This window comes from Gorilla gorilla, chromosome 4 (genome assembly GCF_029281585.2).
Source record: "Gorilla gorilla gorilla isolate KB3781 chromosome 4, NHGRI_mGorGor1-v2.1_pri, whole genome shotgun sequence".
NCBI classification, from domain to species: Eukaryota; Metazoa; Chordata; class Mammalia; order Primates; family Hominidae; genus Gorilla; species Gorilla gorilla.
Genome location: NC_073228.2, coordinates 17,990,694 through 18,006,068, shown reverse-complemented (window position 1 = coordinate 18,006,068; position 15,375 = coordinate 17,990,694).

The window sequence follows — 15,375 nt, the reverse complement described above, 5'->3', positions numbered from 1 at the left end:
CTACCAGCCCTCACTCTCCCGAGCCGCTCAGCAGCCCAGCTGATTTCATCACAGCCATAACTCTCTAGAATAGCTGCCATTACGCAACAGCTCCTAGCGCAAAACTGGTACGACTGTGTCTACTGCAATGCATTCATCAGTTTCCACAGGCATTTATTTAGTGCCTACTGTGTGTGTGTCATATAGATGCCTACTGAGCAGTCTCCCTCCACCATGCACCCCCACCATCACTGCAGACACGCTTCATTGTCATCCCTGAGTGGGAGCCATGTCTTTAGAGAGGGTATGAGATGTTTTGCCCAAGTTTGAGATAGTCCTCTCCTGGTGCTCCTCTGTTCCGTCCTCTCATCCCACATCACCTGCTTGGGCTCCTCTCTGGCTCTAGCTCCTGCAGGGTGTCTCTTTTGCCTGGGTAGGAGACGTCCTCTCCCTCCTGATGCAGCCTCTGCTGTCTCTCCAACAGTCTGTGCTCAGCCTGGAGATCACCCCCAAAGGGGTCTGCTCCCTCGTCTCATGCCTACTTAACTGATCTGCCTCCAGCCATCACCCTCTCGGGTCTTCATGTCTCTGATGCCCTGCAGCCACCAAGAACATGTCCTGCTTCATAATCTCCCGTTGTTTTTTAAGCATTCCCTGTCACCACTCCCATCCCTATCTGTTGGGTATTTCTGCATCTCTGAGTTTCCTTTTCTTTTGAGACGGCGTCTCACTCTGGTGCCCAGGCTGGAGTGCGATGGCGCGATCTCGGCTCACTGCAACCTCCACCTCCCGGGTTCAAGTGATTCTCCTCCCTCAGCCTGCTGAGTAACTGGGACTACAGGCATGCCACCAGTCCTGGCAATTTTTGTATTTTTAGTAGAGATGGGGTTTCACCATGTTGGCCAGGCTGGTCTCAAACTCCTGACCTCAAGTGATCTGCCCACCTTGGCCTCCCAAAGTGCTGGGATTACAGGCATGAGCCACTGCACCCAGCTTTCCTTCTCTCTTGAACACTGAGTTCTCAGCCGTCTGTCCATTCATAAATCTTGCTATCCTCCTCGCCACTGCCCATCCAGAAGTCTACCAAACAATTCTAAGAACAAGTATTTTCACATCCAACTCCACATTTCCTTCCACGGCAGCTCCAGACTCTCAGACAGGTGGCCTTTGAACCCCAGATTCATGTGTATTTACAGACAGGTATCAACTCCACCATGAATCTAGAGTCTTGAAAATGAAAAAGAAATTTCAAGTTGTGCCTCTGCTTTCAATTAGTATCACATTTCCGCTTTGCAAGAAACAGCAAGTGCAGCGTGGGTGACCAGATAGTGACCTGTCATTCCACACTCCTCCTGCAATGTCCATCAAGCTGGCTTCAAGTGAGTCTGCATATCATCTTTGCTATTGCGAAGATGCCGCAGAGCTCTTGAGGGTACCCAATAGGCATTCAGCCACACTCCTGCGCACATGGGTGCCTACGACTTCCCCATCCTTGTCTCAGGCTTATTTTTCTGTGGTATTAAAGGATCACAAAGAATTTCTAAGTCAGTCAAGTTCTTTGTTGTTATCATTAGTTGTAGTGCATGGAGGGGGTAAACAATGCAGCTTGTTCTTTTGCCTCTCCAGTTCCAGAGATTTATTTACTAGTATTTTTTTTTTTTTTTTTTGCCATTGAGTTGGAAGAAATCAAGAAAGACTAATTACTTTCTTTTTTAGCTGAGCCTAAAGCTGGATACAAGGGTAAACCTGGGAGATTTACATCTGAGTGGCGGTTTTATGTCTCAGCCTGGAGGTGGTAGTTGAACCCACTGTGTCTTTGCATTTGTTTTTGGAAAACTGTGAGCATCACCCCCAGCATGGATGCCTGAGTGGCAACCAAGACCCTAATCTATAGCATGGGGTCCCCATCTGGACAATGATGCACCAATGAGTGCCGAGTAGAAGTGGATCCTGTCCTCCTAGGCTCCTCAGGATAGGCCACCCTGTGCTGTGAAAACAGACCACAAGAAACCCCAAAAGCTAAGTAAATGCCATGATGATCTTGCTCATGGATGATCTGCTCATTGCAGTGACTTCAATGGCTACGAGAGACGCTGTCTCAGCCAGGGTAAGGGGATGCAGTGACTCACATTGGCTCACAGAGTAGACACAGCCGTGCCTACTTCCAGGGCTGGGGAGTGTGTCTTGCCACGTGCCCACAGCAGGGGCCACCGCGCTGATGATCACTGCATCTTGCACTCCTTTGAAGCTCTGGGGCTGCTCCCGCATCTGCGACAGTCAGCATAGCCCCTGACCACACCCTTTCTGCACTTTGCGTTCATGGGTTCATGGGTTCCATTTCATTCCCCAACAGCAGTTTGGAAAACTTCTCATATATTTCTCCAGGTCACACCAACACAGGGGTGAAAACGGAGTTTCATCAGTTGAGAAGGAAAGAGGAGGGAAGGAAGGGCAGGACAGGGGAGGGGAGGAGAGGGGAGACCTCAAGCTCATGCAGGTACAAGGGAGGTGTCCCCTGTACACTAGTCCCATGTCACTCGCCGGTGGCTCCTGGTCTGGCTGCAGCTGCTCTACCTTGCCATCCAGGTGCTCTGCCTTCTCTGGAACTTTGCCCTGTCATCCTCAGACACCAGCTGTACCCCATCACCCTTGCATTACATGCTGGTACGTGGGCCACAGAGCAATATGAGCTTCTGTATTTGTATCCTTGCCTGACAGAAGTTCCCAGAACAGCTGGTGTGTTCCTGTGTCTGTCATTACCTTCTCCACACCCCAGGACAAAGAGACGGCAACAACGTAAAAAACACTCCCCACCATACTAAGTGACCCCTCCCCTCGGGCCCTGCACCTGTGCCCAAGAACCAACTCTACACTCCGACTCCTTTTCTCAGGGTGGGTTGGTCTGTTTATTTTGCCCATAAGCCTCCTGCATTCCTCCCGCACGTCTCCTCCTGGCTGGACCTCTCCTGAATCCCAGGGCAGACAGAGGTTAGGGTCTTAAACAGCCCCCAGCATGCCCATAAGCAATGTCAGAGAAGCCACGAGGTGTCTACTGCAATGACAAGGAAGACATTGTTCACTGCTTCAGTCACCGGAGAAGACAAATTCCCCACACAGTAGAGCCTGTCTGTGCACAGTGGGCTGAAACAGACACTTCTCCCCTCCGGGGTGCTGCAGAGGGGCCTCCTGCATTAGGAGAAAAGTTGGGCCAGGTGACCTCCTAGTCCTTCCAGCTCTGAGATTCAGCCATGTTCCTCCCAGCAGGGACTGATTGTATTTGCTTCACCCTTGGGAGCCAGCAGGGTTTGGAGCACAGAGATGAGTGCACACACCCAGCGCCCTGGCTCCAATCGCCCCAGCTCTGTCCCTGACACAGCCTTCCCAGCTCTGGGGGAAGTCCTCAGGGGTGCGACAGGGCCCGGACTAGAGTGAAGCAAGTCCGGCACTCAGTCCAGGCAGAAAATTTAGGGGGACCCCAAAAACTCACTAAACAAGATAATATTTATTGCAGCATTCTTAGGAAACCAACATGAAATAAAAACTATCCACAACGAACAAAATATCCAAATGTGGAATAAAGACAGGCCTTGTCCCTGTACTTGGACAACCCACACCCTAGTCCCAGCCCGGCCAGACCCTGTCTTTATTTCACATGTGGACAGCAGACAGTTTGCTCATCACAGATTTTCTCTGCTTCGACTATGTGTGATGGTCTTGACTCCTGAGTATTTGGCTGCCCCTTTTAAACGTGGCTGCAGGCAAGTGCCTCGCTCTCCCCATCCTGGCCTGGGTCCCGCCCCCCCAGGCCTCTGGAGCTGCCCTGCGCTATTTGCTCTCCCTCTCCTGTCGGCTTGGGCCGCCTTCATCTCTCATGGAGTTCCGGGCAGGGGACCACCCCTGTAGTAGACACTGTCGGTGCCCCAGCTACTCAGCCTTGGCCTTGACGGTTCCAACGCCCGTGGCTTCTGACTGCAAACACCCACGACTCAGTCTGGGAGCTTTCACAGGAGCCAGGAGCATGTTCACAGCCCACATCTGGGGAAGCCGGATCTGCCAGAGAATTAACCCCTATGGATGTTAACACATCTCAGCTCCTCACCCCTCAGGAGGGTCGATTTGGAATGATGTGGTGCACCTGGCCCTGAGGCCTGTGAAGGGATCCAGGTGCAGGATGTGGGCCTGGAACACGCCCAGAACCAGCTGCTCCCCTTCCACGCTCATTTCCCAGTCCCTTATCAGTGCTTCCTGGGATCACCTCCCCAGACAACTGCTTCTGGGGCCATCTGGCTGAGACAAACCAGCTGCCATTGCCACCTAGGGCCACCCATGCCCTGTCTACTGATGGCCCCCAGAGCCTCACAATGCCAATGCCACCTGGCTGAAGCCCCTTTGCTAATGCATTCAGGTGGGACAAGGGGACAATCCCCTCTCCCATCCATCCCGTGTCCCTTTGGCCCACAGACGGTTCTGGTGAGTGCAGGAAGCATCCCATTGCATCCCCAGCACCAGGCAGGGGGTCTTGTATGACAAACACCCTTCCTTTCCACTCTAGTCCCTCTGTGGCAGGCAGGTCTCACAGATGCAGGCTTCCATAACAACTGTTTCAGTACTGACTGAGTGGCTAAGCTAAATATTAAAAGCCAGCACCCTTACACAAAGGCTGGAATGTAACAAAGGCCCACCAGGAGTTTTGCCTAGGCCTTTCCTGGGCCTTAAAGCATGACAAGATAACAAAGGAATTCTTAACAGGACCCATTTAGGATTAAACAAGTTTTACTGGGGGTCTGAAGAAACTTGCCAAACCACTGTGACTTAGCCCGAGACAAGATAAGGGTAATCACCCCAGCACCTGGACCCATTTAGATCAAGTAAATTTACTGAGGCTTCAGAGGAAGGTCTTCAGGACTCAGGCCTTAGGTATAGATTAAAATAAGTTAATCGCTTATGTCTTTTCTTTTTTCTTTCTTTTTTTTTTTTTTTTTTTCCCTGAGATGAAGTTTCGCTCTTGTCATCACCCAGGCTGGAGGGCAATGGTGTGATCTCAGCTCACTGCAACCTCTGCCTCCTGGGTTCAAGCAATTCTCCTGCCTCAGCCTCCTGAGTAGCTAAGATTACAGGTGCCTGCCACCATGTGTGGCTAATGTTTGTATTTTTAGTAGAGACAGGGGTTTTACCAGGTTGGCCAGGCTGGTCTCGAACTCCTGATCTCAGGTGATCTGCCTGCCTCAGCCTCCCAAAGTGCTGCAGGCATGAACTACTGCACCCAGCCAACTTATGTCTTTTTTTTTTTTTTTTTTTTTTTTTTTGAGACGGAGTCTTGCTCTGTCACCCAGGCTGGAGTACAGTGGCACGATCTCAGCTCACTTCAACCTCCGCCTCCCGGGTTCATGCCATTCTCCTGCCTTAGCCTCCCAAGTAGCTGGAACTACAGGCACCTGCCACCATGCCTAATTTTTTTTTTTTTTTTTGGAGAGATGGGGGGGGTTTCACCATGTTAGCCAGGATGGTTTCGATCTCCTGACCTCATGATCCGCCCGCCTCAGCTTCCCAAAGTGCTGGGATTACAGGCGTGAGCCACCGCGCCCGGCCCAACTTATGTCTTTAGATGAATGTACACTTATACTTAGATATATAGCTTAGAAAGTATGTAAGCTCTAGAAAACTTTGTAATTTTGAGTTCGTCTGGCAATATTTTCCAGGTCTTTTCCCTGTCACCAGTTGCAGAAATAAAAACTCTCTTCCTCCCCAGTTCATCTGCATCTCGTTATTGGGCCATGAGAAATAGCAGCCCGACCCTCAGTTTGGTCCAAGAATACCTCTTCCCAGGACTGAGGTATGATACCAGCGGGCAGCCATCTGGGAGAGCAGCCTCCCAATCCCCCGCCAAACTCTCCTCTGTCCCTGTCCTTCCCAAGAGGTCTTCTGTGAGCCCACCCAACGAAGTGATGGTTTCACTCCCACCCTGAGGTCAGCTGTCTCACAAAGCACAAGCATAGATCGCCAGGCATTCATAGAAGTCCCAGGCCCTTTGCTTGCATGTATCCAAGCCCCCCCTAGGATCCCCATGGAAGAATTTCTTAGCAGGATGAATCCTTAAAGGTCAAGTCTGGAAAGGAAAATTCTTAGATGAAATCTCCGAGAATTCTTAGAGCCCCAACAGTACTAACAATTTCAAGAGAGTTGGTTTTATCAGAGGCCTAGAGCATGCAACAGGGCCTGGTGCTTCCAGCCAGGCCTTGAGCTGCCTGGAGCTAATCAGGAGTCAAAGAACGGTGGTGGCCTGGGAGTCAGAGGCCCTAGCCTCTGAGAAAACTGTGCAAATTTGGGTCTCTGACTCATCACCTCTCCGAGCCTCAGTTTTTTCATCTGTAAAAGGAGGGGGTTACACCAGATAATCCCTGGGGGCTCTTCTAGCTGTATGATTTTATAAAGAGAAAAAAAGTTCTCTTTGAGGAGTCCTGAGACCTGACAAAAAAGCATTTCTAAGAAATACAGCGGAGTCTCTAGGAATTTTTCAGGATTAGGGAAAGCATCAGTCAGTATCGAAAGGAGCCTATAGACAGTATCCTAGGGAGATGGGGCAGGGACAACAGGACCTGGGGTTGGGGTGGAACTTGTATCTCACTCAAATACTACCCACTGAATCTTTGAACTAAGATCAGTCATTTTGTACAAAACAGGCCCCTGGCTGGCATCCAGGACTCTGAGAACTTGGGTCGCTACTTTTACTAATGTCCCATGAAGGGGATGCCAGGACAGCTTCCCAATGGATGCTTCACTGCCCTCGGAGTGGGAGCAGTCCCATCCACCCACTGCTGGAAGCTGAGATAACCACCAGCTGAAGGGAAGAGTTGGCAGAACAGGAGATGGAACACCCAGCTAATGTGAAAGGAATGAATAGATTAAAAACCGCAAGCTACTTCATCAGGGCCCACACGGCAAGTTAAGCCCGCAAATATCGATGCTGAAATGTGTTGAGAAGTCTGTCCAGGAAGGCCAGGAAATCAGGATGCTTGCAAAGACCTGCTCGGAGCCACAGCCACGGCAGCCACCTCCGCTAATGCGGCTTCTGCTAATGAATGCGGCCTTCAAATCTCTCTCTCCAGGGCCCTGGGAGGACTGTTAACACCATTTGCCAGCTAAAGAGCTCAGGAAGATCCTTAAGTTTTAAAAGCACCCCTTCCATGGCTTTCCTGCCCTGGAGGACCTGGGTAATGGGAGGTGAGGAGGAGAGCCAGCTGGCACACCCCCTTCTCCTCTCCACTTGAGCTCCCGTGAGAGATGTAACCTGGCAGGGACCCAAGGAAGGCTTTAGAGTGGGGAAGAAACCCCCCACCTGCCTGCCTCCTGCCAGCACTGATATGGGAGCCAGGAGGCAGCTTGGCAGGTCGGAGTCCTGGCTGGAGACTAGGTGCTGGTGACTTTCTCTGTCTGAGCTCATTCCACCTTGGCCATCTTGGGGATTAAAAGCTGGGAAAGGTCTTAGAGATCAATCCAACTCATTTATTTTATGGTGGGCAAATAGCAAGGTCCAAAAATGCAAAGAGAGTTGCCCAAAGTTACACTGTGGGGATGAGAACAGGAAGGAGAAGTGGAGATCTGGCATAGGCTAAAACCCACACCAAGCTACATAGACTCGGCAGACCTCATGAGCGCCAAAGTGACGTGTGTCAGACATGCCTGTGTAAGACGGAAGACACAGTGCGGATTCTTGTGCCCACCCTCTGGGTATTCACCTGCTAAGGGAAGGGCACTAGCTGAAAAGTAGTGGGAGCAAACGGGGATCCCAGCCAAGAGGGAGAGGAGGGAGGAGCCTGAATGAGTGCGCATGGCCACAGAGAGAGCTGATTACAAAAGGGCAGTGGGCTTCACCTCTGTGGCACTGCACATGCTGACATGAGGTTTGGGGTCCCTTAGTGCTTCCAGCTAAGTGGTGTGGCCCCAGGAGAGTCTTTTATCTCCCTTTTCAGGAGTCCTCCTGTCAGAGGCGTTTGAACCAGAGCAACTCCATCTTGAATAGGAGCTGGGTAAAATGAGGCTGAGCCCTACTGGGCTGCATTCCCAGGAGGTTAAGGCATTCTAATCACAAGATGAGACAGGAGGTCGGCACAAGATACAGGTCATAAAGACTTTGATGATAAAACAGGTTACAGTAAAGAAGCCCCACCAAAACCCACCAAAACCAAAATGGCAATGGGAGTGACCTCTGGTCATCCTCAGTGCTATACTCCCTCCAGCACCATGACACTTTACAAATGCCCTGACAACATCAGGAAGTTACCCTATATGGTCTAAAAAGGGGAGGTATAAATAATCCACTCCTTGTTTAGCATATTCTCAAGAAATAACCATAAAAATGGGCAACCAGCAGCCCTCGGGGCTGCTCTATGGAGCAGCCAATCTTTTATTCCTGCACTTTCTTAATAAACTTGCCTTTACTTTACTCTATGGGACTCGCCCTGAATTCTTTCTTGCATGAGATCAAGAACCCTCTCTTGGGGTCAGAATCTGGACCCCATTCCTGTAACACCCCCTTGATGCTACCAGATCACTTACGTCCATAGGCCCACAGGAAAAGCTGAAGTAGAGGGCGAAAAACACTAGATTTTGGGAAAGTTATAAGCGGGTTGTAAACACAGATTAGGCAAACCAGCTCTGTCCCATCTGCCTCCAGGCTGTGGGCATGACGTAGTCTTAAAGATAAGAGTCAGGAAACTTAATTTATTAGCAAGAATTAGGGTCAGCCACATGCAACACAAAATCCAAACTAACAGTGGCTTAACCAAGATGGCAACTTCTTTCTTCTCTTATATAGAACAAGTGCAGAGGTAAGTGGTCTCAGGCTAGTAAGGCAATTCTGGGGTTATCAGAACTCAATATCCCTCTGTCTTTCTACTTCTGCCATCCTAGGGCTGAGCTTCTATTTCCAAGGCCCTGACTTGGTCCAAAATGGCTGCGGGAGCTCCAGCCATTACCTTCCAGGCAGCAGGGACGGACGGAGTAGGAAGAGCATCTGAAGGCAGTGCTCCCTCCTAGCTGAGCCGCCTGCCCCAAAGTCCCATGGAGCATGGCCTTTCTCATTCCAAGGCTGGAATTTATTCCCACAGCCACACTTCATTGCTTAGAAAGCCAGAAAATATGGTCTTTTATAGCTGGTTCCATTACCTCCCCAAATATAACAGGGATTCTCTCACTAAGGAGGAAAAGGTTGACAGCTCTTGGGTGGAATGAGCATTTCTGCCCCTCCTTGGATCCTGTTTCTCTGCGCTTCTGGCTGTGCAACTGTAACCTCAGTTTTCTACATCTGTGAAATGAGGAAAATCAACCCAGGCTCCTCCCCCAAGGCTTGATTACAGAAAAGTTAATTAAAACAAAAAGACAATTCTTTAACTCACAGGAAGGAAAATAAGCTGGTGAGACCTGGCAAACGCAGCGGGTGCAACGTGGCCTGGCTGTCCTCACGGATGTCCATACTCCAGGGAGTGGGCGATTACAGGCTCCCTGCCACAAAGCCCTTTGAAACATAAGAATTCTTTTGAAATATGACTAATTACCCCCACCTGACTTTAAGACTAGATTTTTTTTTTTTTTTTTTTTTTTTTTTAATGTATGAGGCTTTTTCAAAATGAACCTCACCTGTGCTGCTGCCTTTCTCAAGCAGGCTAATGATAGAGAACAGCTGGCAGGAAGCCAGGTGGGGACGGGGGACAATGGGCAGATGAGAAACAGAAAATCCACCCACCTTGCCGTGCCCAGTAGGACCAGCCTCCTCTTCTCCAAACTTTTGGCCTGAATTCCTCCTAACAAGGACTCCAGTGAATCCCATCCCTCTTCCTTCCCCATCTAGCTCTGGTGCAGGTACTAATGAGTGCTGGAGGGACCCAGGGCTGCGAGCAGCCACGCAGTACCCATGTGGACCGTGACGGCAGTTCTGTAGTTACAGGTTGATGCTCCTTCTCCCAGACACAAGAGTCTGTAGGCCGTGGAGATGAGAAGGCAATGCCTCTGCCAGTGGGGAGAAGGAGGAAGAGGATGAGGTCAAGGAATACGAAGCAGCAGAGGGGAAAGACGGTAGGAGGCTCTGGTTTAGAAAAGCAAATCCAGCCTCCAAGAGCAACACCCTAGTGAGGCCTTCACTCTCCTCAAAGGAAAGTTGCAATAAACAGAATAGAAGACAGGTGGGAACCAGCCTGGCAAACATGGCGAAACCCCGTCTCTACTAAAAATACAAAAATTAGCCAGCTGTGGTGGCCTGCACCTGTAATCCCAGCTTCCCAGGAGACTGAGGAGGGAGAATCACTGGAACCCAGGAAGCAGAGGCTGCAGTGAGCCAAGATCACGCCACTGCACTCCAGCCCTGGGCGACAGAGCATGACTCCATCTCAAAAAACAAAAAACAAAAAAAAATGGAGGGAAGGACAATGAGGAGAAAGAAGGAGAATGAAGACACCGATATGACTTTGGGCAGCTACAACTCTGGCTATGTCTGCAAAGCCTGGAAGGATGACACACCCTCGTAACTGCACCTCAGAATGCAAAAGAGCCAGGGAACATTTCTCCTGAGCTCACATTTCTATAAAGCCTTAGTGTAAACACCTGTGAGATCTAGGGAAAATGAGATGGTGACATGCAGGGATTCCATTAGGCATCATGGAGAACCTCTCAGCTGCAATAGCATCCCAGAGAGGGCTACATTTGAGGAAGTTTTGCAGGATGAATAGGAGTTCACTGAATGGGCCAGGAGGAAAGAGCCTTCCGGGCAGAGGCAGCATTGTGTACAAAGCCCAAGAGTGTGAAACGTCAAGGGATGTGCAGCTGATTGGGTCTGGATGAATACAGATTTGTAGGGAGGGAGAGCAACTGGGGAGAAGGTAGGAGAAACCAGTGGGTCCCTCTCCTAGGGAATTTCCAAGTTGCCCACAGGGTGTGGGCTTTGGCCAAAGGTAACTGGGAGCCACTGAAAGATATTAGCAAGGGGGAAGCACATTTTAGAACAAGCGCTCTACTGCAGAAAAAGGATTTTTAGCGGAAAGACGAATTGAGGAAGAGGTAGCAAGGTCTGGAGTTACTGCAGGAGTAGTGGGGACAGAGGACAACAGGGCCTATCTGAGGGGTGTTGACATGACTTGGAAGCATGTGGAGGGATCTAGGATGACCCCCAGATTTGACTTGGGGACAGGGTCGAGGGTGACACTGAGCTGGGTAAGAAACACAGAAGGAGGAAGGAGTCTGACAGGGAAGTGATGAGTTTGCTTTTTTTTTTTTTTGAGACAGAGTCTCACTCTGTCACCCAGGCTGGAGTGCGATGGTGCAATCTTGGCTCACTGCAACCTCCACCTTTTGGGTTCAAGCGATTCTCCTGTCTCAGCCTCCCAAGTAGCTGAGACTACGGGCATGAACCGCCACACCCTGCTAATTTTTTGTATTTTTAGTAGAGACAGGGCTTTGCCATGTTGGCCAGGCTGGTCTTGAACTCCTAACCTCAGGTGACCTGCCTGTCTCAGCCTCCCAAAGTGCTGGGATTACAGGTGTGAGCCACTGAGCCCGACCTGAGTTTGCTTTTGGATATGTCGATTTTGGAGTGGCAGGGGCCTTCAGGTGGAGACAGGTAGGAGGCCATTGGATACATGGTGCAGGAGTGTAGGCCTATGTAGGTCATCCATGCATGCCTGGCTCTGGGATCTTCGCTTTAGTCATTTAAATCATGGGCCTGCTGTCTTTTCTTAGGCCTCCAGGAACCTGGCCACATCTAGAGCAGAGTAAGTGAGCCACTTGGGGAGGGCAGAGGCTGCTGGGATGTCAAGGGAGGTTGAGTGAGAATCCCCGGAGAGGAAACCTCCCTCCCCACAGCCCCCGCTGTCCCACTTGTGAGACGGAGCTCTGGGACCAAGCAGTACACCCACGCACAAGACAAAAACTTCTTCCTCAGAGCTGCTCACATAGGGAGCAAAATGCTGATGAGAAGCAAATTGTCTCCCTAGGAGGCCTCCGGTTGAGAAGCCTAGAGCCCTTCTTTGCTATAACTCTAGAAAGCACAGACCCACAAATGAAGGGAGAGAGGGAGGAGACAAAGTAGGGATGATAGAGAGAGGCAAGCAATGGTGAGGACTCAAGGAGAAGAGGGAGCAAGGGGAGGGCAGAGAGGAGTCACCCTGGGGCCCAGAGACAGGAGAGACCAGTCAGCAAAGGATCAAAACCATGACTGGAGTCCTTCAGAAGCAACCCTCCCGTTTCCTCCAGTGACCTGGGGGAACAGATGGTCTCAGCAGCTCACTCTGTCTGGGACAGGTACCCACTCCCAGCTACAATCTCCTCTGAGGGTCTGGTCTACCACTACCCCTCCAAAAAGCCTATCTTTGCTGTTCCTGAGACAAAGACACTGCTCACAGGTAATCCTGGCCAGACAGATCAAGCCTGCCTCTCCAGTGGGGGAGTGGAAATTGGATTCACCTCGTCAGACTTGATACCTGGGACTGCTCAGAAATTGCAAGAGTATTTACTCCCCTCTCCAGCCTGAACCCTGGATGCAGAGAAATAAGCCCACTTTAAGGGACATCGCCAAAGTCAAGAGCCCTCCTCTGTGACCCTGGTTTCCTGGCTTCCAAGAAGGGAGGTGGCTGAGTGTCAGTCTGGAATCACCCACTCAGAACAGGCAATGCTTTCCAGAGATCAGGCACCGAGCGTTGGTCCCTTAGACTCTTCTGAAATGAGGGTGTGGAGGGGATGGGGAGGCAGAAACAAAAGATGTGTGAGATGAGAAGGGAAAGACCACTTCCCATGCATGGCAGCTTCCCTCTCACCATTGCAAAGATCATGAGCCAATTATTCCATCAAGTTAGATATTAGCGAATCCAACTTTATTAGAGCTTCAAGGCGCATGAAACGTTAATCATGGAAACCTTGATATTCTGCAGGAGAGACTTACTCTGGGAAGAGAAAAAAACACTTTCATTTTCCTTTGAGGTTAATACAAGGCTAATTTGAAAGCACTCGGTTAATGAGAAAGCTAAAAATACCTCTAGTACGATCACATGCCTGAGTCCCAGCCTCAGTGGCTCCAGCCTCTCTAGAACACGAAGCCAGCTTCGGAAGGGAGAAACACCTCTGGACTCAGAGGACCAGCACCTACGTCCCCAGCTGGTTACAGAGGCGCACCTGTCCTGAGGCTGCCAGATTGACAGAAGAAAACAGGAGGCAGAGAAAGTGAGGCGACTCCACTGCTCTTTATGTCCCTCCATGGGGGGACATAAAGATTTTACTTTGACTAAAATCTCAAGTGCTACCAGGCGTGGGGATGGGTTTTCCCTGAGCCACACATGCTCCCTTGCCCAGCCCTGCCCACAAGGGCAGCCGTGGGACAGTCAGCAAGCAGGGTGCTCACTGTGGTGGAGGAGAGGGTTTTCCTCCAGGGGAAGCAAATTGGATAGTAACCAACCCCCCCGCAGGTGATTGCAGCAGCTCACCAAGTGACCAGAAGCCATCATGGCAAGAAAGGGATGAATTGGACAAATTGAGAAGGCGCGGTCCACTTCAGCCTCGTGGGCTCCTGAGCACGCGCACGCACGTGTGTATTAAACCCAGAGAGGAATTTGATTTAACAGAAGAAAAGCCCTCAGGGCTGGCAGCTGTGGGAGCTATTAAGGAGGAGCGAGGAAGGTTCTGTGTGTCCGAAAAAATGATCTGAGGAGGTCAGCGACAAAGCCACCGGGGGCTGTCTCCTCCAGGATCTCCAGTTGCCAGGAACCAGGCTGCTGGACACGGGTTTGAAGCTGCCACGGACAGGGCTCTCTCCAGGCTGTGGCCTCAGAACCTGGACTCCCAAATAAACCATCTATGGACCTCTGGGCTTATGAGATGCAGAGATTCCCTTCTTTACAGTCCAGGCTTTGCAGGAAAATGAAGAAAGCAGAAGTTGGGGGAAAGTGTCATGTGCTCTGTCCCCCACCCCAGAGACACATATAGTACATTTTATCCAGAGCTGGCTCCTCGCAGGGCTCTGGATCTGCATGCGGCTGGGGCCAGCGCCCTTCCTCCAGTGTAGCCAGCGATCCCCCTCCATGCCCCCTGCAATGCAGCTCCCACCGGGCTGAAAGATAGAGGTGGCTCCATCTCTCTCTGTTTTGCCATTGTCAATGGCATGCTTATTTCACCTTTTACTTTGAGTAAAATCTCTAGTTTAAAGAACACCAGGAGGCCAGGCGTGTCGGCTCATGCCTATAATCCCAGCACTTAGGGAGGCTGAGGCAGGTGGATCACTTGAGGTCAGGAGTTCGAGACCAGCCTGGCCAATATGGTGAAACCTTGCGTCTACTAAAAATACAAAAATTAGCCAGGCATGGTGGTGGGCACTTATAATCCTAGCTACTCAGAAGGCTGAGGCAGGAGAATTGCTTGAAGCCAGGAGGTGGAGGTTGCAGTCAGCCGAGATCGCACTACTGCACTCCAGCCTGGGCAACAGAGCAAAACCCTGTCTCAAAATAAATAAATAATAAATAACACCAGGTGCAGATATTTGAGTGTCAGAAACACACGCCAGGATTCTCTTCCACCTCTCACCCTCCCCACCCTCTGCTCCAACCTGGAACCAAGAATGAAACACAGGGCCAGGTTTAGCCACGGGCAGGTGGGAGGCAGAGAGATCTCCGCTCTCAGGGTGACTGGCAATTGCAAAGAATTCCTCTTCCCTGGACTACAGGGTTAGAAAAGCAAAGCCCACCCACTCCCTAATCCATCCACCTCACGTTTATTAAAGGCCTACTATGTGCCCAATGGGATGCAAGCACCACCACCAGGGAAAGCCCAGATCGACTCACATAAGAAGACAGATACTAGACAAATAAATCCATTGAACCCATGCACTGAGGAGTTCTGGCTTGTTAGAGCAAACAGGAAGTGGTTTTATGTGTCCCTGTAACTCCCCCTAACTACATTCCGTCAAACCTCCCCTGCCTGCTCTCTTAAAGACATCTGGTCAAATTATATACATTTCAGCTGTGCCCAGCTATTAGCGCCATCTCACCCCTGTATTTGGTCCAGTTTGTTTTAAAATTTCTGTCTTTGCAAAGTTCAAAGCTCCACTCCTCCCTTCCCATCACCATCCTCAGCAGGCCAGGCCTGGCCGTGGCTGTTGGGGGTTTTGGGGCAGGGTGGGGGTCTTGCTCTTTGTACTCTCCAGCCCCTGCCTGTCTGGCTCCCCCAGCCATGAGGGGCTGGGGAGACCTCAGGAGGCTCTGGCTGGTGGCCTCTCTAAGTCTGAACGTCCGTCCCTGGTCCCACTGTGAGGATGGGGGTCACATGGACCCTGAAGGGGCCCCCACAGCACCATTCCTTGATCTGGGAGATCCAGCTCCTGCCAACTTCATCCCCGCCCCCACCGCTTCCAGCCCCTTGCCCCTC